Consider the following 24,032-nt stretch of genomic DNA (forward strand, 5'->3'; position numbering starts at 1 on the left):
AAATAAATCATCTAGAACCCAGAGAAATGGAATATATTAATAGTGAAATTTAAAACTTGTTAGATGGGCTTAACAATGGACTACTGTAGAGATTCAGTGAACTATAATAAAGAACTGAAGGAAATGTACAACCCAAAGAGATGAAGAGATGGGAAATATGAAAGAGATTAATAAATTTGTAGGATAGACTGAGATGATCTAACATACATTTGATCAGAGATCCAAAAGGACAAAAAAAGAGTGGAACAGAGGAAATACTTGAAGATATAATGGCCAAACTTTTTGTAGAACTATTAAAAGATATCAGTACATGGATTCAAGAAGCCTAAGTAGTCACAAGCTAAAATTAAAAAGAAATCTACTCCACATAACATCCCTCATATACATCCATATGGCATGACATCATATGCACTCCACAGTAGGCACAATTTAAAGATAAAATAGGTGAAAGGCAAAATAATGAAAAAGATATAGTAGCCCCCCTTATCCTTGAGGCATATGTTTCAAGGCCCCAGTGGATGCCTAAAACCACAGATAGTGCCGAAACCTAGATACCATGTTTTTCCCTATACATATATACCTATGATAAAGTTAAATTTATAAATTATGTACAGTTAGACATTAATAACAATAACTAATAATGAAATAGAACAATAAAAGCAATGTACTGTAATAACAGTTATGTAAATGTGGTCTCCCTTTCTTTTTCAAAATATCACATTGCACTATACTCACCTTTTCATTTAAAGGAAGCACTTTATGGTTTCTCTTTGGTAAATTAGAATTTCCAGCATCACGACTTATGCATTTTGGTACCATTATTAAGTACAATAAGGGTTATTTGAACACAAGCCCTGTGATACGGAAACATTCAATCTGAAAATCCACCTGGTTACTAAGTGACTAACAGGTGGGGAGCATCTACATGTGAAGACGCTGGACAAAGGGATGATTCACATCCCAGGTATGAGAGAGAATGAAACTCAAGATTTCATCATGCTACTAAGAACAGCACACAATTTAAAACTTATGAATTGTTTCTTTCTGGAATTGTTCATTTAATATTTTTGGACTGAGGTTGACTGCATGCTATGAAAAGCCAAGGTGGATAAGGGACGACTGCTTATATAGTCCTGCAACCATAAAATGTTGGAGTGGTTATACTAATAGACAAAACAGAGTTTAAAATAAAATGTGTTATTACAGATAAAGAGGGACATTTTATAATGACAAAAGTATCATATGTTAGGAATAAATAAGAATTTAAAACTTATTATGTATTGAATTGTATTCCCCCCTCCAAATTCATATGTTAAAGCCCTAACCCCATGGTGAATGGAATTGTAGATAGCAGCATTAAATAGTAATTAATTTTAACTGAGTCACAAGGATGGGACCCTAATACAATGTGACTAGTGTCCTCATGAGAGGAGAGAGAGAAATACCAGGGATGCTCACAAACAGAGAACAGGTCATCTGCAGGCCAAAGAGATAGGCTTTAGGAGAAATCGACTCTGCTTACAGCTTGATCTTGGAATTGTAGTCTCCAGAACTGAGATAATAAATTTCTGTTGTTTAAGACATTCAGTCGGTGGTATTTTTAAAAGGTAGCCATAGCTAACTAACTAGAATTTTAGTACTGCGAAGTGGGGTGTTGCTATAACAAATACCTAAAAATCTGGATATGAGTTTGAAAACTGGATAATGGGTAGAGGTTGGAAACTTTTTGTTATAGTAAAAGAGTAAAAGTTTTATATATATATATATATATATATATATATATATATATATATATATATTTTATTTATTTTTTATTTGATAGATTTGACATGTTACAATTTATTTTTTCATTCAGGTATTATATGTGTACATATCTTACCATTGCCCCCCCACCCCACACCCATACATGCCCTCACCCCCCAGAGTTTTGCGTCCATTGTTTATGCTTATATGCATGCATACAAGTCCTTCGTTTGATTTCTTATCTCCCCCACCTCTCCCTAACTTTCCCCCTGTAATTTGAAAGTCTGTTTGATGCTTTACTGTCTCTGTATCTATCTTTTTGTTCATCAGTTTATAATGTTCTTTATTATCCATAAATGAGTGAGATCATGTGGTATTTTTCTTTCATTGACTGGCTTATTTCACTTAGCATAATGTTCTCCAATTCCATCCAGGTTGCTGCAAATGATGAGAATTCCTTCTTTTTTATGGCAGCATAGTATTCCATTGTGTGGATGTACCACAGTTTTCTGATCCAGTCATCTGCTGATGGGCACCTAGGCTGTTTCCAAATCTTAGCTATTGTAAATTGTGCTGCTATGAACATAGTGGTGCATATATCCTTTCTGATTGGTGTTTCTAGTTTCTTCGGATATATTCCCAGGAGTGGGATTACTTGGTCAAATGGGAGTTCCATTTTCAGTTTTTTGAGGAAACTCCATACTGTTCTCCACAGTGGCTGCACCAGTCTGTGTTCCCACCAGCAGTGCACGAGGGTTCCTTTTTCTCTGCATCCTCGCCAACACTTGTCGTTTGTTGATGATAGCCATTCTGACAGGTGTGAGATGTTACCTCATTATTGTTTTGATTTGCATCTCTCGGATAATAAGTGACTTTGAGCATGTTTTCATGTGTCTCTTGGCCTTCCTTCTGTCTTCTTTTGAAAATATTCTGTTTAGGTCCGCTGCCCATTTTTTTATTGGATCATTTATCTTCCTTTTATTAAGTTGCATAAGCTGCCTGTAGATGTTGGAGATGAAACCTTTATCAGTGATAGCATTTGCAAATATGTTCTCCCATGCAGTGGGCTTTCTTGTTGTTTTGTTGATGGTTTCTTTTGCTGTGAAAAAGCTTTTTATTTTGATGTAGTCCCATTTGTTAATTTTCTCTTTAGCTTCCATTGCCCTAGGGGCAGTGTCAGTGAAGAAGTTCTTTTGGCATATGTCTGAGATTTTTTTGCCTGTGGATTCCTCTAGTATTTTTATGGTTTCTCATCTTATGTTTAAGTCCTGTATCCATTTTGAGTTTATTTTTGTGTATGGTGTAAGTTGGTGATCTAGTTTCATTTTTTTGCATGTATCTGTCCAATTTTCCCAACACCATTTATTGAAGAGACTGTCTTTTTTTTAATTTAAATAAATCTTTATTGTTCAGATTATTACAATTGTTTCTCCTTTTTTCCCCCCAGATCTCCCCATCACCCGGTTCCCTCCCCCCCCCCGTTGTCCTTATCCATAGGTGTATGATTTTTGTCCAGTCTTTTCCCATACCCCCCACACAGACACCCCTTTCCCCCTGAGAATTATCAATCCACTCCCATTCTATGCCTCTGATTCTATTATGTTCACCAGTTTATTCTGTTCCTCAGATTTTGAATTCACTTGATTTTTAGAATCACTTGTTGATAGATATTTGTTGTTCATAATTTTTATCTTTACTTTTTTCTTCTTTTTCCTGTTTTTAAAGAATACCTTTCAGCATTTCATTTAATACTGGTTTGGTGGTGATGAACTCGTTAGCTTTTTCTTATCTGTGAAGCTCTTTATCTGTCCTTCAATTCTGAATGATAACTTTGCTGGGTAGAGTAGTCTTGGTTGTAAGTTCTTGCTATTCATCACTTTGAATATTTCTTGCCATTCCCGTCTGGCCTGCATAGTTTCTGTTGAGAAATCAGCTGACAGTCGTATGGGTGCTCCCTTGTAGATAACTAACTGTTTTTCTCTTGCTGCTTGTAAGATTCTCTCTTTGTCTTTTGCCCTTGGCATTTTAATTATGATGTGTCTTGGTGTGGTCCTCTTTGGATTCCTTTTATTTGGGGTTCTGTGCGCTTCCTGAACTTGTATGTCTATTTCTTTCACCAGGTGGGGGAAGTTTTCTGTCATTATTTCTTCAAATAGGTTTTCAGTATCTTGCTCTCTCTCTTCTGGTACCCTAAAAATTCGGATATTGGTACGCTTAAAGCCATCCCGGAGGCTCCTTATGCTATCCTCACACTTTTGGATTCTTCTTTCTTTCCGCCTCTCTGGTTGGGTGTTTTTTTCTTTCTCATATTCCAGATCTTTGGTTTGACTCTTCGGGTGCAGTGGTCTACTCTGTATATTCTTTATTTCAGACAGTGTATGCATAATTTCTGACTGGTCCTTTTCCATTTTTTTTGGTATTCTCATTAAGGTCCTTGAAGGTCTCTTCAAGTTTCTCAGCGGTTTTTAGAAGATTCTTGAGTAACCTTATAAATATGGTTCTGAACACTGTGTCATCCATTAGTTTGCTTTCATCTATCTCTCCTACTTGTGACATACTGCGATGTCTCCACATTTTGGCTGCCTCCCTGTGTTGATGGAGTGGCTTTGTGTGGTCGGTGACATATAGGGGCCGGTAGCTCAGCTTCCCCTATCACCCTAGGTGGTCGCTCTTGGTACTCCCCTTTGTGGGCTGAGTGGAAAGTCTTGGTGTAGTTAAAAGCCCTGATTGCTGTTGGTACACTGGGAGGAAATGACTTCCGGTACAATTGGTTGTGAGGGCCTGCTGTGTCTATAATGGAAGAATTGCTGTGCTGGAGACACTGTAGGGCTTTGGTGCTCACTGAGTCTGCCTCTTGAATGTGTCCCTCATGAGAGTGGTTGAAGTCTGGTGTCATCCACACCGACAGAAAAGTCACTCTCACTCTCCGACTGATGGCTGAGAGTCCCGTAGGCGTCTGGGTCCCCCGCGTGTCCCCAGAAACTGGAGTTCAGAGTGGTTGGGATTGTTGGTATCACTGGCGGGAATTGATCTCCAAGCCAGTTGGCTGTGAGGATCAGCAGTGTCTCCGCTGGGAGAGCTTCTGTGCTCAGCTTGGATGGGGCGGAGTCTCAGGGTGGCACAGACAAGCTTTGGTTTCTCCGTGCCTGAATTAATGGCTGCGCGCCTCTGAGAGAAGGCAGCTTTCGAGCCTCTACCGCTGCCTAACAGACCAGTTTTTCCCCAGCTGGGGCTGGGTTTCAGTGCAGAGCGGAGGTTTTGTTTTTCTCCCGAACGAGAAATCCAGTCACTGGGAGGGCTGTGCTCAGCTTGGATGGGGCGGAGTCTCAGGTTGGCACAGACAAGCTTTGGTTTCCCGTCTGCTCCGCCCTAAGAGGGGCAGTTTCTCCGTGCCCGAATTAATGGCTGCGCGCCTCTGAGAGAGGGCAGCTTTTGAGCCTCTCCCACTGCCTAACAGACCAGTTTTTCCCCAGCTGGGGCTGGATTTCAGTGCAGACCAGAGGTTTTGTTTTTCTCCCAAACGAGAAATCCAGTCACTGGGAGGGCTGTACTCAGCTTGGATGGGGCGGAGTCTCAGAATGGCACAGACAAACTTGGTTTCCGTCCGCGCCCCCTAAGAGGGCAGGTTTCTCCGTGCCCGAATTAATGGCTGCGCGCCTCTGAGAGAAGGCAGCTTTCGAGCCTCGTCAGCTGCCAAACAGACCAGTTTCTCCCTGACCGCAGCTGGATTTCAGTGCAGTCGGGAGGTTTTGTTTTTCTCCCCAACGAGAAAGCTAGCCACGCAGCGTCTGCTGCCCTCCCTCTCCGCACGCTGCGAGCAAGCCTGTCGCATATTCAGCCGCCCGCCCGCCCTTTCTGTGCTCACGGATCTCCGCACCTCCACAGCTCCTGAGGCTCAGCGTCACCCTCTCTTTTTTCTCTAGTTGTAGGTTTTCCACTCTGCCAGCTTTCCGGTGGTTCTGGATGGTGTGCGCTCTGTTTTCCAGTTGTAGTTTCAAAATTGTTGTGGTAGGCAACAGTTAGGTGTTTACCTTATGCCGCCATATTGGTTTCTCTGAAGAGACTGTCTTGACTCCATTGTATGTTCATGCCTCCTTTGTCAAATATTAATTGAGCATAGTGGTTTGGGTCGATATCTGGATTCTCTATTCTGTTCCATTGATCTATATGTCTGTTCTTGTGCCAGTACCAGGCTGTTTTGAGAACAGTGGCTTTGTAATACAGCTTCAAATCTGGTATTGAGATCCCTCCAACTTTGTTGTTCTTTCTCAGGATTGCTGTGGCCATTCAGGGTCATTTTTTATTCCAGATGAATTTTTGGAGAGTTCTTTCTAGGTCTGTGAAATATGCTGTTGGTATTTAAATGGGGAGTGCATTGAATCTGTAGATTGCTTTGGGTAGTATAGACATTTTAATGATGTTGATTCTACCAATCCATGAACATGGTATGTTCTTCCATCTGTTTACGTCTTCCTCTATCTCTTTTTTCAGTGTCCTGTAGTTTTCCGCGTATAGGTCTTTTACCTCCTTAGTTAAGTTTATTCCTAGGTATCTTAATTTTTTTGGTGCGATGGCAAATGGGATTGCTTTTTTAGTCTCTCTTTCTGTAAGTTCACTATTGGTGTATAGAAATGCCATAGATTTCTTGGAGTTAATTTTGTATCCCGCTACATTGCCGAATTCATTTATTAAGTCTATTAGTTTTTTGATGGAATCTTTTGGGTTTTTTATGTACAATATCATGTCATCTGCAAATAAGGACAGCTTCACTTCTTCTTTTAGAATTTGGATGCCTCTTATTTCTTCTTCTTGCCTAATTGTGATAGCTAATACTTCCAGTACTATGTCAAACAGGAGTGGTGAGAGTGGGCATCACTGTGTTGTTCCTGTTCTTAGGGGAAATGGTTTTAGTTTTTGCCCATTGAGTATGATGTTTGCTGTGGGTTCATCATATATAGCTTTTATTATGTTGAGGTATGATCCTTCTATTGTTGAGAGTTTTTATCAAGAAAGGGTGTTGGATGTTGACAAATGCTTTTTCTGCATCTATTGATATGACTATGTGATTTTTATCTCTCAATTTGTTTATGTGATGTATCACGTTTATTGATTTGCGGATATTGTACCATCCTTGCATTCCTGGGATAAATCCTACTTGGTCATGATGTATGATCTTTCTGATGTATTGCTGGAGCCGATTTGCTAGGATTTTGTTGAGGATTTTGGCATCTATGTTCATGAGGGATATTGATCTCTAATTCTCTATCATTGTGTTGTCTTAATCTGGTTTTGGTATTAGGGTGATGCTGGCTTCATAGAAGGAGCCTGGAAGTGTTCTTTCCTCTTGAATTTTTTGGAATAGTCTGAGGAGGATAGGTTTTAGTTCTTCCTTGAAAGTTTGGTAAAACTCTCCTGTGAAGCCGTCTGGCCCCGGGCTTTTGTTTGCCAGAAGCTTTTTGATGACTGCTTCAATTTCTTCCATAGTTACTGGCCTGTTGAGCTGTTTAGATTCTTCCTGATTGAGTTTTGGAAGGTTGTATTTTTCTAGGAATATGTCCATTTCCTCCAGGTTGTCCAGTTTGTTGGAATAGTTGTTCATAGTATTTTGTAACAATCCTTTGTATTTCGTCGGGGTCTGTTGTTATTTCACCTCTTTCATTTCTGATTTTGTTTATTTGGGTCCTCTCTCTTTGCTTCTTGATGAGCCTGGCTAGAGGTTCATCAATCTTGTTTATCCTTTCAAAGAACCAGCTCTTGGTTTTGTTGATCTTTTGTATTGTTTCTTTGGTCTCTATGTCGTTTATCTCTGCTCTGATCTTTATTATTTCTTTCCTTCTGCTTACACTCGGCTTTTCTTGTTGCTCTCTATCTAACTCTTTGAAATGTTTGTGTTAGGTAATTTTTTACCTTTGTTTCTTGTTTTTTTCAGTAGGCTTGTAGAGCTATGAACTTCCCTCTCAGGACTGCTTTCGCTGTGTCCCATAGATTTTGGATTGTTGTGTTTTCATTGTCATTTGTTGCCATGATGTTTTTTTATTTCTTCCTTGATGTCTTTGGTAACCCAGTCATGGTTTAATAGCATGCTGTTTAGTCTCCATGTGTTTGACTTCTTTGGGTTGTTTTTATTGTAGTTGATTTCCAGTTTTATGCCACTGTGATCTGAGAAGATACTTGATATGATTTCTATCTTCTTGAATTTGGAGAAACTTTGCCTATATCCTAACATATGGTATATCTTTGAAAATGACCCATGTGCACTTTAGAAGAATGTATATTGTGTGGCTTTGTGGTGAAATGTTCTGAAGATGTCGATTAATTCCATCTGGTCTAGTGAGTCATTTAGGATTGATGTTTCTTTGCTGATTTTTTGTTTAGAGGATTTGTCCAATGGTGATAGTGGGGAATTGAAGTCTCCTACTATGATTGTATTGCTATAATCTCTCCTTTGATATCTTCCAGGAGTTTTTTTTAATGTATCTTGGTGCTCCTGTATTGGGTGCATATATGTTTACCAGAGTTATTTCTTCTTGTTGGTTTTCTCCCTTTAGTATTATGAAGTGGCCTTCATTATCTCTTGTTATGTCCTTCACTTTGAGATCTAATTTGTCAGATATAAGTATTGCTACCCCAGCTTTTTTTTCATTTCCATTCGCCTGGAAAACCTTTTTCCATCCCTTTACTCTCAGTCTGTATGTGTCCTTTTTTTTGAGGTGGGTTTCCTGTAGACAGCAGATATATGGGTTTTGTTTTCTTATCCATTCTGTTACCCTTTGTCTTTTGATTGGGGCATTCAATCCATTTACATTTAAAGTTATTATTGATAGGTACTTATTTGTCACCATTTTTATTCTATACCCCTGTGTTCCTTCTTTGCTTCCTATTTCTTTCTTTCTTTCTTTCTTTCCTTTTTTTTTTTTTTTACAGCAGACCCTTTAGCATTTCTTTCATTGCTGGTTTGGTGGTGATAAGCTCCCTTAGTCCTTTTTTGTCTGTGAAGCTCCTGATTTCACCTTCAATTTTGATTGATAGCCTTCCTGGGTACAGTATTCTTGGATTGAGACCCTTCTTTTGCATGACTTTGTATATTTCATTCCATTCCCTTCTGGCCTGATGAGTTTCTTTTGAGAAATCAGTTGCTAGTCTGATGGGGGTTCCTTTGTATGTAACGGTCTGTCTCTCTCTGGCCACTTTTAAGATTCTTACTTTGTCGTTGGTGTTTGCCAACTTAATTATAATGTGCCTTGGCGTCGGTCTTTTGGGGTTCATTTTGCTTGGAACTCTGTGAGCTTCTTGATTTGTGTGGGTTTTTCTTCCCTATATCAGGGAAGTTTTCTGTTATTATTTCTTCTAACAGGTTTTCTATTCCTTGCTCCATTTCCTTTCCTTCTGGTACCCCTATTATCCTGATGTTGTTTTGTTTTGTGTTGTCCCAAAGTTCCCTTAGGCTCTCCTCATGCTTTCTAATTTTTGTTTCTAGAAGCTGTTGTAATTGGGTATTTTTTTCCATCTTGTCTTCTAGCTCACTTATGTGGTCCTCTGCTTCTTCTAGTCTACTCTTGATGCTTTCTATTGAGTTCTTTACAGCAGCGATATCATTTTTCATTTCTTCTTTGTTCTTCTTCATTTCCTCTTGGTTCTTACTCATATTGTCGAATTTGTCTTCCATCCTTTTCAGCCACCTTATGACCATTTCTCTGAATTCTTTCTCAGATAGGTTGTTTGCCTCTAATTCGTTTACATCCTTTTCTGGTGATGCCTGCTTCTCTTTCCTGTGGGGGCTATTTCTTTGTCTCCCCATGGTCTCTCTTCTCCGGATGTCTGGTTATATAGTTCTCTCTCTCTCCGGCATTGATTTAAAGGTACAAAATACAACACAGCCAAGCACAATACACAAGGCACTGAACAGAATTGTATTCACGATATTAATAACCTCCAATAAAGGTAACCACCAGAGAAAGACAACTTAGGGAATATGAGTGGAAGTGGGAGAGTAAAAAGAAAGAACAACAACAAAAAAAAGAGTGTGAATCTGAACTTGTGAAAAGATCAGAAAAAAAAAGAAAAGAAAAAAAAGTAAGAGAGACAAGAACGATACTAAGAGAGAAAAGGGGAATAAACTATATATATGGGGAGTAAACTCCACTAGAACAACCACTAATCCCAGCAAATTCCAGCAACATGAGCCTGGAGATTAATACAAACTGCAACACCAACTAATATCAAGTAAGGCAAGGAAAAACAAAAGTTAAAAACAAACAAAAACAAAGCAAACAAAAGAACCAACCAACCAAACAAAAAGAATAATCAAAACAATCTCATAAAAAAGCATAAAAATTCAATCTAATCAACATTCAAGCAAACAACAACAAAAGGCCAGAGAGAAAAATAATTTTTTTAAGGTAGCGTAGAGAGAGGTATGTATGGATTTGGAGCAGGGGGTTGGGAATTAGATATATAAGTAGGGTGAAATTTTAGCAGAGGGTAAACTGAAAAAGTAGGGAAAATCTAAAGCCAGAAAGGGTTAAGATAAATAGGAGACCAAAAGGGGAAAGGTTAGGAGGAGAGTGATGGCATAATGTTAGTGTTGAGATAGGGTAAAACGATTGTAAGGGAAAGATGCAAATAGAATGTAGTACACTAATCCCAAAATAAAAGAAAGAGAAAATCAAATGACATTAAAAAAAAGTAAAATAATAGTAATAATAATGCTGATTGAAAATAAAAATGTAATAATTAAAAAGGTGAAAATCGAGTGAGGAAAAAGAAAAAAAAATTAGTTTCTTAAGTAAAAGATGCAAAAAATGAAAATAAAAAAATTAGAATAAAAAAAAAGTTGAAAAAGGAATTTAAAATTAAAAAATAGGAAGACAGTGCAGTAGCGGCTGTCATTCACTTCCTCTATTATTCTGTTTGGTATGCCTGTTTCCCAGTCTGGGCGGTATTTTAGTTCAGCTTCGTTCCACTGCTCCTCAGTGTTGTAAGCCAGTCCTGCTTTTTAAGCCCGTCGTGTCTTAATTTCTTGTATTTATTTTTGATTACACCAGAGACAATTAGCGTTTCAGCCCCTGGGTGGCAGTGTTTCTGAATTGACTTCCGGGCCTCTCTAGCTTTTTTTTTCCCCCCCTCTATGGCACTCTCTACCGGTTTGTGGAGGTGTGCGCCTCAGAGCTGCCTCTCCGATGGTCACACCCAGCTCTGCTCCCCAGGTTCCGAAAAAACAACTTCCCCCTGCAGTCTTTCAGGGTTTTTCCACCTGGGTTTTCCTATGTATTGGGCTTAGTAATCAGAGTCATAAAGAGCCCAAGTGTGCGGACAGTGGGTCTGTGCGCCAGACTAAAAAGCCTGCACTCCTTTGAAAATTCTTAGTCTGACCCTCCTTGTCAGATTAAAATGAGTTGCTTTTAAGAGGTCACTTCTGTTAGCAGCTCAGAGGACCCCCTCCCACATTCACGAATCACGGCAGTTCCAACTGCCGCTGATTTTTCTAGGCACAGACCTCCCGGTTCCTGCCGGTCCTGCAGTTCGCGTGCTTCCATCTCCCACCGCAGGGATTAGAATCCACATCTTATTTCAGGTGAAATCTGACCTTTCCGTGGTGTGGTGAAGAGTTCCTTTGAATCCGAATGTATACGCCGATAGGGGACCGGTATTCTGGTGCTCGCAGCTGTTCAGTGTTTGCAGTTGTCGCGGAAAGTCAGATTTCCAATAAAATCCTCCTTTCCTTGCAAGATGGCGAGGCGCCCAGTGAGCCTGCAGCTCCGGGAGGGGACCCAGCCCCTGTGGGTGCTGCACGGTCAGGGGAACCCTGCCCAGCACTCCCCCGCCTTCTCCTGGAGTTTAGCTGTCTCTTGGCTTGCCAACATACACTCCCCCTGCGAACCTCTGCTGCTCCTACTCTCCGCCCCAGGACCAGACTCCAAACACGACTCTATTCCGTCGCCATTTTTTCTTCTCTCCCCATGTTACAATTTATAAATTTAAGGTGTACAGCATGTTACTTTTATACATTTATATATTATAATTGCTATGGAAGCAATAGTTATCATATTACATCATTATAGTACAGTATTATTGTCTATACTATTCATTACACTATGCTTTATATCTCTGCTAGAGGCCCGATGCATGAAATTCATGCAAGGGGATCAGCCTTCACAGCCCTGGCTTCGTCTGGAAGGTCATCTGGTCTAATTAGCATATTATGCTTTTATTATTATAGATGTGTTATTTACTACTACTTACAAGTTTGTACCTTTAAATACCATCAATCTTATCAACCCAGCCTCCAGCTTCTGGTAACCACTATTATATTCTGTGTTGGGGTTTTTTTATGGGTTTGACATTTTTTTTTTACAAAATTCTCTGTATAAATTTTAGCATACAGTACTAGTCCTTTTCTGTCTGACTTATCTTAGCATAGGTGGTCAAGATCCATCCATGTTTGGAAAATTTTAAAGATATATATATATATATATATATATATATATATATCTACACACACACTGAGTGACCAGATTATTATGATCTGAACGCATAATAATCTGACCACTCAGTGTATATTCCTATATAATAAAAGGCTAATATGCAAATTGTCCCCTTGACCAGGAGTTCGACCAGCAGGCAGGCTGGCCATCCGCCCATGTACCCTCCCCCTGGCCAGGCTGGCCAGATCCCACCCATGCACAAATTCATGCACCGGGCCTCTAATATATATATATATATATATATATATATATATATATATATATATACTGAGTGGCCAGATTATTATGATCTCTGAATGCATAATAATCTGGCCATTCAGTGTGTGTGTGTGTGTGTGTGTGTGTGTGTGTGTATGTGTGTGTATATATATATATATATACATATACACACACAGTATGTATATATATGTATATATATATACATACTAGAGGCCTGGTGCATGAAATTTGTGCACGGGGGTGGGGGTGGTCCCTCAGCCCTGTCTGCACCCTCTCTAATCTGGGACCCCTCGGGGGATGTCTGACTGCCGGTTTAGGCCCGATCCCACAGTCAGACATCCCTCTTGCAATCCGAGAGCGCTGGCTCCTAACTGCTCACCTGCCTGCCTGCTTGATCACCCCTAACCACCTCTGTCTGCCTGCCTGATCACCCCTAACCACCTCTGCCTGCCAGCCTGATCACCCCTAACCACCTCTGCCTGCCGGCTTGATTGCCCCTAACTGCTTCTGCCTGCTGGCCTGATCGCCCCCAACTGCTTCCCTGCCGTCCTGATATCACCCCCAACTGCCTCTGCCGGCCTGATCGCCCCCTAACTGCTCCCCCCTGCCGGCCTGATCCCCCCTAACTGCTCCCCCCTGCTGGCCTGATCACCCCCTAACTGTTCTCCCCTGCCGGCCTGATCGCTCCTAACTGCCTCTGCCTCGGCCCCTTGCAACCATGGCTTTGTCTGGAAGATGTCCAGTCTAATTAGCATATTACCCTGTTATTAGCATATATATATACATATACATATACATATACATATACATATACATATACATATATATATAACTTTTACTATAACAAAAAGTTTCAAAAAATAGCTTTCTCATGGCTGAATAACATTACATTGTGTATCCATTATTGGGTATTTGGGTTGTTTCCATATCTTGGCTAAGGAAATAAAGGAAAACTATCCTAGTCACAAGAGCATCTAAACCAATAAAGTAATTAGGTATAAATTTAACCAAGGAAATGAAAGATCTGTATAATGAAAATGTAAGACTTTGCTGAAAGAAATTGAAAAAATTCTTTCCACAAACAAATGGAAAGTCATCGTGTGAAAATGGATTGGAAGAATAAGTATTGTTAAAATGGCCATACTACCCAAAGCCATCTACAGATTTAACAAATCTCCACAAAATTACCAAGTCATTCTTCCCAAAAATAGAAGAAGCTATCCTAAAATTAGTGTGGAACCACAAAAGACCCAAAATAACAAAGTTGCAAGTATCACACTTTCTGATTTCAAACTATACTACAGAGCCATAGTAATAAAACAGACGATACTGGTATAGAAATAGACACATAGATCAGTGGAACAGGATAGAGAGCCCAGAATTCAATTTCAGTATTTATGGTCAACTAATATTCAACAGTAAGCTAAGAATATGCAATTGCAGAAGGGTAGCTTTTTTAACAAATGGTGCTGGGGAAAAAAACTAGAGAAACACGTGCAGAACATGTTGTTTCCATGTTTTGGCAATTCTGAATAAAGCTGCTATAAAAATTTGGGTGCAGGTTTTATGTGGAAATGTTTTCAATACATTTGGGTAAATATCAAGGAATAAAATTGCTGGATCATATGATAAGTCTATGTGTAGTTTTGTAGGAAACTACCAAACTGTCTTCCAAATTGCTTGTACCATGTTTGCATTCCCACCAGTAATGAATGAGAGTTTCTGTTACTCCACATCCTCACAGGTTTTTGGTGTTGTCAGTTTTTTGGATGTTAGCCATTCTAATAGGTGTGTGGTGATGTTTAACTTTTTAAAACATGCCTTTGTTAGTAATTTACATTTTGTATTTGATGAATCACTTAGCCAGAACCTAAGATTTCTTAGGAGACACACATGGAATCAGAATGTCTTATATTAAGTAAAACTCCTTAATAAGGTTTTATTTCATTTACAAAACAGATGGATGCAACAGGGCATTGTTTTTGGACAGAATTTATGCTTGGGTGAAAAACATGATCAGCACATAAAATTTGCAATTAAGGGAAATGCATTTCACCAGCAAAAATACCACTCCAATTTTCATAAAGTGATGGGCAGTTATTTAAACAAGTTTTATTTGAGTAATTCCTCTGGTGCTTTGTCATTTAGTAAGAAGACATACGACTATATACACATTCTATGACTTGCTGACTTAAGTTTCTTACATTCCTAGTATATGAATAAATAAATCTGGTCTGTGTCTAGCCCCAACTATGTTAAACTGATTCAAAACAATAAATTTGATGAACACTCAGTCAAGTATAACAAAGATATTTGATTTTCATTACAAAATTATGTCATCACTATTATCATTCCTGGACCAAGATATCATAAATGCACTTACCAATGGTAGGAGTCAAAAATAGTCACTACACACTTGGCATGTTCTCATTATGAGCAATTATTGGGAAGATGCCTACCAGTATTTATATTTCTCTTCTTTCTCTGTTTTACTGTTGTAATTAGCTAGTTATTAATATTAATAATATAAAGAAAGCAAAGGGAAGGCCAGGCATTATAAGCATGGTCATTTGGGAAGCTTCACCAGGAAGCTGCAACTTTACACTCCCAAGGGAACCACCAGTCTATTCCCTGCAAATCACTGCAGGAAGGGGTCCAACAAAGGGGAAATGGATTTATGCTCAGTGAAGTCAGGGTGACATAGGGAAGGTGCTTGTTTGTCAGTCTAACCTGGTTAAGAGATAATTGACTAGAAGGAGTGGAGCCACTGCAGAAACACAAATTCCTGAAGGATTCATTGGAGAAGCTCCTAGTTAAAATCCCCAGGAAAAAAATGTGTGCTTTTGTTCCTCTTCCTTTGCTCCTGCTTCCTTGCACTTGCTTGTTGTTTCACTTGTGCTAGCCATCCATGTGGCCCTAGAAGCCTCATGGCCCATGGCCATGGGAACTCTAACTCAATGGGACTGTATCTAGGAGCACAAGGTAGACTAGCTAGATGCTGGACTAGACTGTGCTCCAATATGGAAGGAAAGTTCTGGGCAGTGGCTTTAATTCTAGCTCTGCTAAAGACAAAATGGGACTTTTTCCATGGAGGGAGATGGGACTTGTATGTCTATTTCTTTCATGAGGATAGGGAAGTTTTGACATTTTTTAGATAGGTTTTCAATTTCTTGCTCCCTCTCTTTTCCTTCTGACACCCCCATGATGTGAATGTTGGTACACTTGAAGTTATCCCAGAGGCTCCTTACACTATCTTCATATTTTTGTATTCTTTTTTGGTTTTGCTCATCTTATTGGGTGTGTTTTTGTTTTGTTTTGTTTTGTTTTGTTTTGTTTTGCTTCCTTATATTCCAAATGCTTGATTTGATTCTTGGCGTCATTTACTCTACTACTGATCCAGTATAAATTATTCTTTATTTCTGTTAGTGTATCCTTCATTTTTTGACTGGTCCTTTTTTATGTTGTTGATGTCATTAAGTTCCTTGAAGTCCTCACTAATTTCTTTGGAGAAATCAGTAAGTTCCTTAATATCCTTATAACCATTATTTTGAACTCTATATCTGGTAGTGTTCTTCTTGCTTCCATTTCATTTAGTTCTTTTCCTAGAGATTTATCCTATTCTTTCATTTGTGACATATTTATTTATCTCTGCATTTTGACTGCTTCCCTGTGTTAGTTTCTATGTATTAGGTAGATCTGCTATCTCTCCCAGACTTGGTAGAGTGGCCTTGTGTAGTAGGTGTCCTGTAGGGCCCAGTGGCTCAGCCTCCCCAGTCACCTAAGCTGGGCACTCCAGGTGCACCCCTGTGTGATCTGTGTGCACTGTCCTATTGTAGTTGCCTTGATTGCTGTTGGTTTCACTGGGAGGGATTTACCCCCAGACCAATAGGTTTCGAGGATTTACCCCCAGACCAATAGGTTTTGAGGATTGACATAGCAAAAGAGCTGCTATGCAAGAGATACCGCTATAGCACAGGACTTGTTTCAGTGGGGCTTTGTTGCTCACTGAATCTGCCCCTTGAGTGTGTCACTTGTGGAGGTGGTAGGGTTTTAATTCTGCGTGGTCAAAACTGACCACAAGATGCACTGGCTCTGAGGCCTCCCGGCAAAGTCTGCCTCTGCCTGTGTCCTGCCTGGGAACACCCAGCATGAGCTACAAAGCAATCTACAATTGGCTGCTACTTGTGTTGAGCTTGGAGGTGCCCAGGAAAGGCCAAGCTGTGAACCACGGCAGGTTTCCACTAGTGGTGGGCCTGGGGCCACTTATTGAGAGGTATGGGACATGCTGATGTCAGCTTCTACTTGTTTGAGAAATTTTAGTAATGTCTAAAGCATGAGGCAAGAGAGGCCAGTTGTATGGAAAAGCCACTGGAAATGGCTTGGATGAGCCTATAAGTAGGGGGTGAGGTGGGGTATCAGCGAATCACCAGAGCGGGGCGAAAATTGTTAACTAGGTTGATGGATGGAGATTCAGATATGGCGCATCCTGCTGGCTCTGTGGCACGGAAGGCTTAGCAAAGGAACACTGGCTTCTGCCAGCACTTCTATCTGGGAGAAAGCTGCCCCTCTGCCTACCTCCCTGATTCTAGACAAGTTAGTTCCTCCCTGAATGTCCCAGGTTCCTTTCAAGCTGCTGCCCCAGTGCTGGAGCTCAGAGGGAGTGAGTTTAAGTAAGTCCATGTGCAAGCCCTTTAAGATGAACTGCCTGGGACTCCTGCAGCCTCCCTGTTACTCAGCCACAATCCATGCTGGTTTTTACATCCAGAAGTGGTAGGGACTTCTCTTCCCAGTACTGGAGCCCTTGGATGGGGGCCTTGTGTGGAGCAGGGACCCCTCACACCTCAGTGAAACCTGAATAGCCAAGATATCCCTCCCAACTTTATTTTTTTAAAAATATTTTTATTGATTTCAGAGGGGAAGGGAGAGGGAGAAAGATAGAAACATCAATGATGAGTGAGAATCATTGATCAGCTGCTTCATGCATGCTCCCTAGTAGGGATTGAGCCCACAACCCGGGCATGTACCCTGACCGGGAATTGAATGATGACCTTCTGGTTCATAGATTGACACTCAAGCACTGAACCATACTGTTGTGGAGCGGAGGCGAGTGAATGACCACTGGAGCCCAGACCAAAATAAAATTTAGGGAGCCTTTATTAGCTGGCAGTCTGGGCGAGTGACTAGCCGGGCGACTGCTCTGCCATTCTCCACGCAGGGAGACCAGAGAGCAGCAGTGGCCTTTTGTGTAGGACCGCTTTTAAGCACATTAACCACATCCAGTTTTTGCAGAACAAGTAATCCAAGACAAAACAGTTTTTCCCAAGCAACGTCAGGATCATGCCATTGACGAGCATGTTATTCACAGGGTCATCCTGTTCTTCAGAAAGCTGACAGTGTTCTATGAAATAAGGCCTACGTGCTGGGAAGGGGCCATGAGTCCCTATCTCAAGGCCTGGCCTGGTGTCAGCACTGACAACTCTATCTGGGGCATAGTTCACGGCCTCTCTGGAAGCATGCTCAAAAATTCCTACTCTCCAACACATACCAGGCTCCCTCGCAATTTTATTTTATTTTATTATTTGTTTGTTTATTTATTTATTTTGCTGCAAAAAGCTTTGTTTCATTTGGTCCAATGCATGGGAGAGGGCTTCAGGGTGGTTAAAAGAATGACAAGTAGTTTCAGGAAGATGCTCAGGTAAAAGCCAGAGACACCAGGGGAATGCAGAGGGTCCTCTTAAAGTCCTCTGGGCTCCAAAGGTTGCTGGTCGTGCTTAAAATTGAGCCTTTTGAAGAGATACTTGCCCAGCCCAGCCTGGGGGCCGGCCAGCCTGGGGATGTTAGTCAGGTGTTGCCCATCTTCTTGATCAGTTTCCTCTTCATCCAGGAAATGGTTCTCCAGGAAGTCACAGAGATGAGGGTCTGCACAGGTAGAACCCAGGGGCCTGGTTCAGGTTCTCCACCAAGGCCAGGGCGGCTTCCATGGCATGCTGAGTTTTACCCACTCATCTTGGGAAGCTTCAGCATGTCCTGGAAGAGAATGTGGCCACCATTCTTGTTTTGCAACTTTAAGAGATGCTCAGTGCCCTCGCATTTCTTCTCCATCAACTCTCGGAAGAAGTGGCCCACACCCTGGAGAGCCACATCCTCAGAGTCGAAATAGAAGCCCAGACAGAGGTAGGTGTGGGAAGCCCGCAGATGCAGGTTGGCCAGGAGGTTGACTGCAGCCTCCACCTCAGTGGAATAATTCTGACGAATTTGGGAACTCATGGTTGTTCAGCAATAAGAAGTTAAGGTAGGAAAAAAAAACAGTGTGTTGCCTGGTCCCAGAGGTGGATCTGAAGGTGGTGAATGGATAAGATGCAGGAGGGTGGCCCGAGGCTGGAAGCGGGGCATCACTGGGTCTGTTCTGTCCAAACACTGTTGAAGCAAGAGACAGATCTAGGACCCTCCGAGCGCACTGCCTCCCTCGAGATTTTAAACTGCCACACATGGGTTCTGCGATTTTAAACTGCCACAGCAGGTTCTGTGATTCAACCCTGTGTCTCAGCCCCTCCTACCAGTCTTGATATGCTTCGTATTTACTTCTCAGCTAGATTTCAGGTGGTTCTAAATGATAGTTGTTCTGTATTTTATTTTTTTAAAATATATTTTATTGATTTTTTACAGAGAGGAAAGGAGAGGGACAGAGCTAGAAACATCGATGATAGAGAAACATCGATCAGCTGCCTCTTGCACAACCCCTACCAGGGATGTGCCCGAAACCAATGTACATGCCCTTGAACGGAATAGAACCTGGGATCTTTCAGTCCGCAGACCGACGCTCTATCCACTGAGCCAAACCGGTTTCGGCCTGTTCTGTATTTTAGTTGTAAATTTTGATGTGGTTGTGGGAGGCATTGAGTACTGCATTTACTTATGCCACTATCTTGACCTGAAGCTTGACTATTTTTTCTCCATAACCCACATACAGCTTATTAGAAAATCCTATGGGTTACACCTTCAAAATGTGTCTAAAATATTTACACCTTTCACTACTACCAACACTTCAAACCACATCCAAGCAACTGTCATCTCTCACCTATATTATTATAATAGATTTCTGGCAAGTTCTCTCCTTTTTTAAACCATTGTCCTCTGTTAGTCTACTCTCCATACCACATTCAGATTAAGCTTTCTACTATTAACTGAATTGTGTCCCCCTAAAGTTCATATGTTGAAGCCCTAACCAAATGTAATGTTATTTGGAGATGAGGGCTTTAGGAGGCAATTAGGATTAGATGAGATCACAAAAATGTGGCCCATATTATGGGATTAATACCCTTATAAGGACACCAGAGAGCTTGCTTTCTCTTCCTTTCTCAACTCATATGTATGGAGTAAAGGCCATGTGAGGACACAGCAGGAAGGCAGCTATCTAAAATTCAATGAGAGCTCTCATTAGACACATACCCTGCTGGAACTTTGGTCTTATATTTGTGTTCTCCAGACTGTGAGAAATAAATTCCTGTTGTTTAAGCAATCCTGTCTATAGTACGTATTTTGTTATGGCAGCCTGAAGTGACTAAGACACTTTCTAAAAATATATAAATTGAATCATGTAATTTCCCTGCTCAAAATTCTCTAATGACTTTCTCTCATTCCTAGAATAAAGTCCAAAGACCTTACTATGACCTACAAGGTTCTATATGAGCTGGATCCCTGCTACTTCTCTGACCTCATCGTTTACAAGGCTTCCCCTGGCTTACTACATCCTATGTTGCTAGGATACAAGTCCTTCCCATCATACTGGAGTTTTGCCCTTGTTGACCCTGCCCCTCTTCTTTCGGATAGTGGCTTTACTCATTCTCTACCTTCAAATTTTCCTCAAATATTATCTCAAAGATGCCTTTTTATCTAAAATAGCCACATTAGTTTTTAAAAATAGATTTCAGAGAGGAAGAGAGACATGGAGACATCAATGATGAGAGAAAATCGGCTGCCTCCTGCACACTGATGGGGTTGAACCCACAACCCCGGCATGTGCCCCAAATGGGAATTGAACCAGTGACCTCCTGATTCATGGATTTATGCTCAACCACTGAGCCACACCAGCAAGGCCACATTACATTTTATCCTCTCATTCTGATAAATTTTTCTTTTTAAACTTACCATTAGCTGATATTATCTATTTCTAATTTATTATCTTTCCCCCAATTAGATGGTAAGTTTCATGAGGACAAGGAGGGACTATTTTATCTTTTTCCTTATTTTATTTTTTTCCATCACCATTTATCCCCCCTACACCTTCTTCTACCTTCACCCACCTCTCCTCCTGCAATCAACACACTGAATGAGCTGGATCATGTCCAGGTCAATGAGTTTCTTTCTTTCTCTCTTTTCCTTCCTTTCTTTCTTTCATTCTTTATTTCTCTCAATCCCTCCACCTTCCAGCCCAAGGAGGGACTATTTTTGTTTAGCTCACTATTGATGATTTGTACATTGTAGATATTTGATAAATATTCAGTGAATAAGTGAATGAGTTTGATCTCACCATTGCTCTCTTTCTGACTTTTTTGTTTCACTTTGAAAGCTAAGGTAAAGGAAAGGATGATTTGAAATGACTTTAAAAGTCAAACATGAGAAATATAGTTAGCAAGTCATTTTCAATGTAACAGAATACCAACCCTTTTAATTTGATGTTTCCACACACAGTAAACTGTTCTGCTCTTTTACTCTGATAAAGTACATGCTTGCCCATGGCCTGTTTGCTCAATGGTTAGAGAGTCGGCCTGCAGACTGAAGGGTTGTAGGTTCGAGTGCCAGTGAAGGGCATATACCTCAGTTGCAGCTTCTATCCCCAGCTCCACTCAGGGGTGCTTGCAGGAGGCAACCAATTGTGTGTGTCTCAGGTGGAGGTTTCTCTCTCTCTCTTTCTCTCTCTCCTTCCTCTCTCCCTTCTATACTCTCTCTGAAAATTAATGGAAAAAAATATTCTCAACTGAGGATTTTTTTAAAAAAAGTTGTTACCTTAATAAATCAAATACGCGGGCGGTGACTGCAGCCGGCAGCCAGCGGGGCAGAAGAGGGAGATGGCGACGGCCTCGGCAGCCAGGACCGGCGCCACAGTTGCCGCGCATCAGTTTTTCTGCCACTTTTGCAAGGGCGAGGTCAACCCCAAACTACCGGAATATATTTGTCCCAGATGTGAATCAGGCTTTATTGAAGAAGTGACAGATGATTCCAGTTTTTTAGGTGGTGGTGGCAACCAGATGGACAATAGCACATCAACACATTTCACAGAGTTCTGGCGCAATTTGGACCACACGATGATTATACAAGATTTTAGACCATTTCTAAGTAGCAATGCACTGGACCAAGATAATAGAGCCAATGAGAGGGGTCACCAAACTCACACTGACTTCTGGGGACCAAGTCGACCTCCACTCGGCGATACAGATCGCAAGGAAGCACTCGTCCCGACAGATCCCCAGCAATTGAAGGAATAATACAACAGATCTTTGCAGGGTTCTTTGCAAATTCTGCAGTTCCTCTTTTACCTGGAGCGGGATGCTGCTCTCCAACCCTGGGGACTATGCCTGGGGTCAAACAGGGCTTGATGCCATTGTCACCCAGCTTTTAGGATAGCTGGAAAACACGGGGCCTCCCCCAGCTGACAAGGAAAAGATCAGATCTCTTCCAACAGTGGCAGTAACTCAGGAACAAGTTGATATGGGTTTAGAGTGTCCAGTATGCAAAGAAGATTACACAGCTGAAGAGGAAGTCCGGCAGTTACCCTGCAACCACTTCTTTCACAGCAGTTGTATTGTGCTGTGGTTGGAACTGCACGATACATGTCCTATATGTAGGAAGAGCTTAAATGGTGAGGACTCTACTTGGCAAACCCAGAACTCTGAGGCCTCTGCAAGCAACAGATTTAGCAGTGACAACCAGCTACATGACCGATGGACTTTCTGAAACTAAAGACCATGTCTGAGCCAGGGCTGTGGCAGTCTTCTCATCCAGCTGTGAATTGTATCAAAACTAAATAGTCGGTGGATTTAGGAATCGTGTAAGAAACCCCAACCCATAATATTAATGCAGAGTGTTTGCTTTAAATTTCGAGTTAGCATCTATAGATGGAATTGTATCTAAAACCAAATGCCTCTTATTGCTGAATTCAGAGTGATAATTTTATAAGTGTGAAACTTAATTATGTGGGTTCCCCCTGCCAGAATAGAATTAGCTCCTTAAAGTCTAGCTAGGGTCCTGCTATCTGCCATGTTGCCCTGTAATGGATGTTTTCACCCTCTTGTCCAGCCTCCATCCTACCATTAGTGTATTTTATGGTAAATACAGTGGAACCAGAGTCTGAAAGTCCTACTGATGTAAGTCCTTCTGTTTTAATTATACAAAAGCATGTACTCTAGGCCACATTAGCTATGAATTAAGATCAGATTAATTCAGAAATCTAAGACAAATGACTGATTTTTCTTGAACCCTCAGCAAATCAGAGAAAAATTACATTTGGAAGGAGTAAGTGGCTTATCATTATACTCTGGTTTTCTCATTTAATTTTTAAAGACTACTTCAAAAACTGCAGTTTCTACAGAAACCAGCGAACATGACTTAAGGGTCTTCTATTGGTAGGAATCTAATTCTGGCTCCTTTTTGCAAAAGAGCAGAGCAGCATACAGGCAAAGAAGGACACATGTTTGAAATCTTTGGTTCTGACGTTTTTTAATGATCCCCATCTCGATGTTTACTGTCTTCTGTCCTGGGGACTTTAAAATAATTTCCCTCACAGAAATAGAATGCCTTCATTGATGCTTCCTTTCACTGTTTTTAGTAATTCATTGGTATTTAGGAATTGAGATTTTTACATTGTCTTATTTTAATTTTTTAAGCCCTGTGATCATCTCTGAAACCTTTGTTAACTTGGTTCTGGATATCCTCGGAATCAAACTGATTATTGTGATTATGTCCAAAACAGCCTGGTCTAGGAGAGATAGGCCTTACTTTTTTTTTAGCCTAACAGTGTCCCATCTACACACATATGCTGTTAGGTGCATTTGAAAAAGATCAGAAATGTCTTTGGAATCTCAAAGTCTCAAAGGGAAATGATGGGTACTGTTGGTACACCCCAAAGGGTTACAGAGAGGCACTGTTAGTGTGGTCATAGTTTGGAATGATCAGAACAAGAAGGCATCTTCTTGGTGAGGCTCTTTCTTGGCTCCTGTCTGTCTTAGTTTTTGTTGACTATCATGCACTATTCTCTGATTTGGGGGGGGTTAGGGAAGGGGATTAGAGATATAGATAATATCTCTAATGGTAGATGATAGGGAAGGGAAGAGAGAAAGTAGAAAAGTGGCCTGCTGAATTAATAGCCTGCCTGTAAAAGTTGTGTCCATAAGGTCTGATTCAGGTTGGGCCAAGAGGAAATAAAAGATTTTTTCTATATGCCTCTCATGTCATACCTCTGTAGAGTTTGTTTCTTTGGAGAATGTGAGCTATTAACTAAGCCTATTGAAATCTAGCCTCCAAATAAACATTGCTTTTTAGGGGAGGTGAGAAGCTGGAGGGAGTGTGAGGTATATTATGAATATTTAT

The 24,032-nt window shown here is 40.8% G+C and overlaps 2 pseudogenes across 2 annotated transcripts; one reads left to right on the forward strand and one right to left on the reverse strand.

The window, feature by feature from the left end:
• Positions 1 to 18,180: 18,180 nt before the first annotated feature.
• Positions 18,181 to 18,713, reverse strand: LOC307096023 (ferritin light chain-like; annotated as a pseudogene). Its single transcript has one exon. The product of its transcript is annotated as a ferritin light chain-like (transcript).
• Positions 18,714 to 21,502: 2,789 nt separating this feature from the next.
• LOC307096224 (E3 ubiquitin-protein ligase RNF115-like) lies at positions 21,503 to 22,404 on the forward strand (annotated as a pseudogene). The gene has a single exon. The product of its transcript is annotated as an E3 ubiquitin-protein ligase RNF115-like (transcript).
• Positions 22,405 to 24,032: the final 1,628 nt, after the last annotated feature.

Source organism: Cnephaeus nilssonii, assembly GCF_951640355.1.
Source record: "Cnephaeus nilssonii genome assembly, chromosome: X".
NCBI lineage: Eukaryota > Metazoa > Chordata > Mammalia > Chiroptera > Vespertilionidae > Cnephaeus > Cnephaeus nilssonii.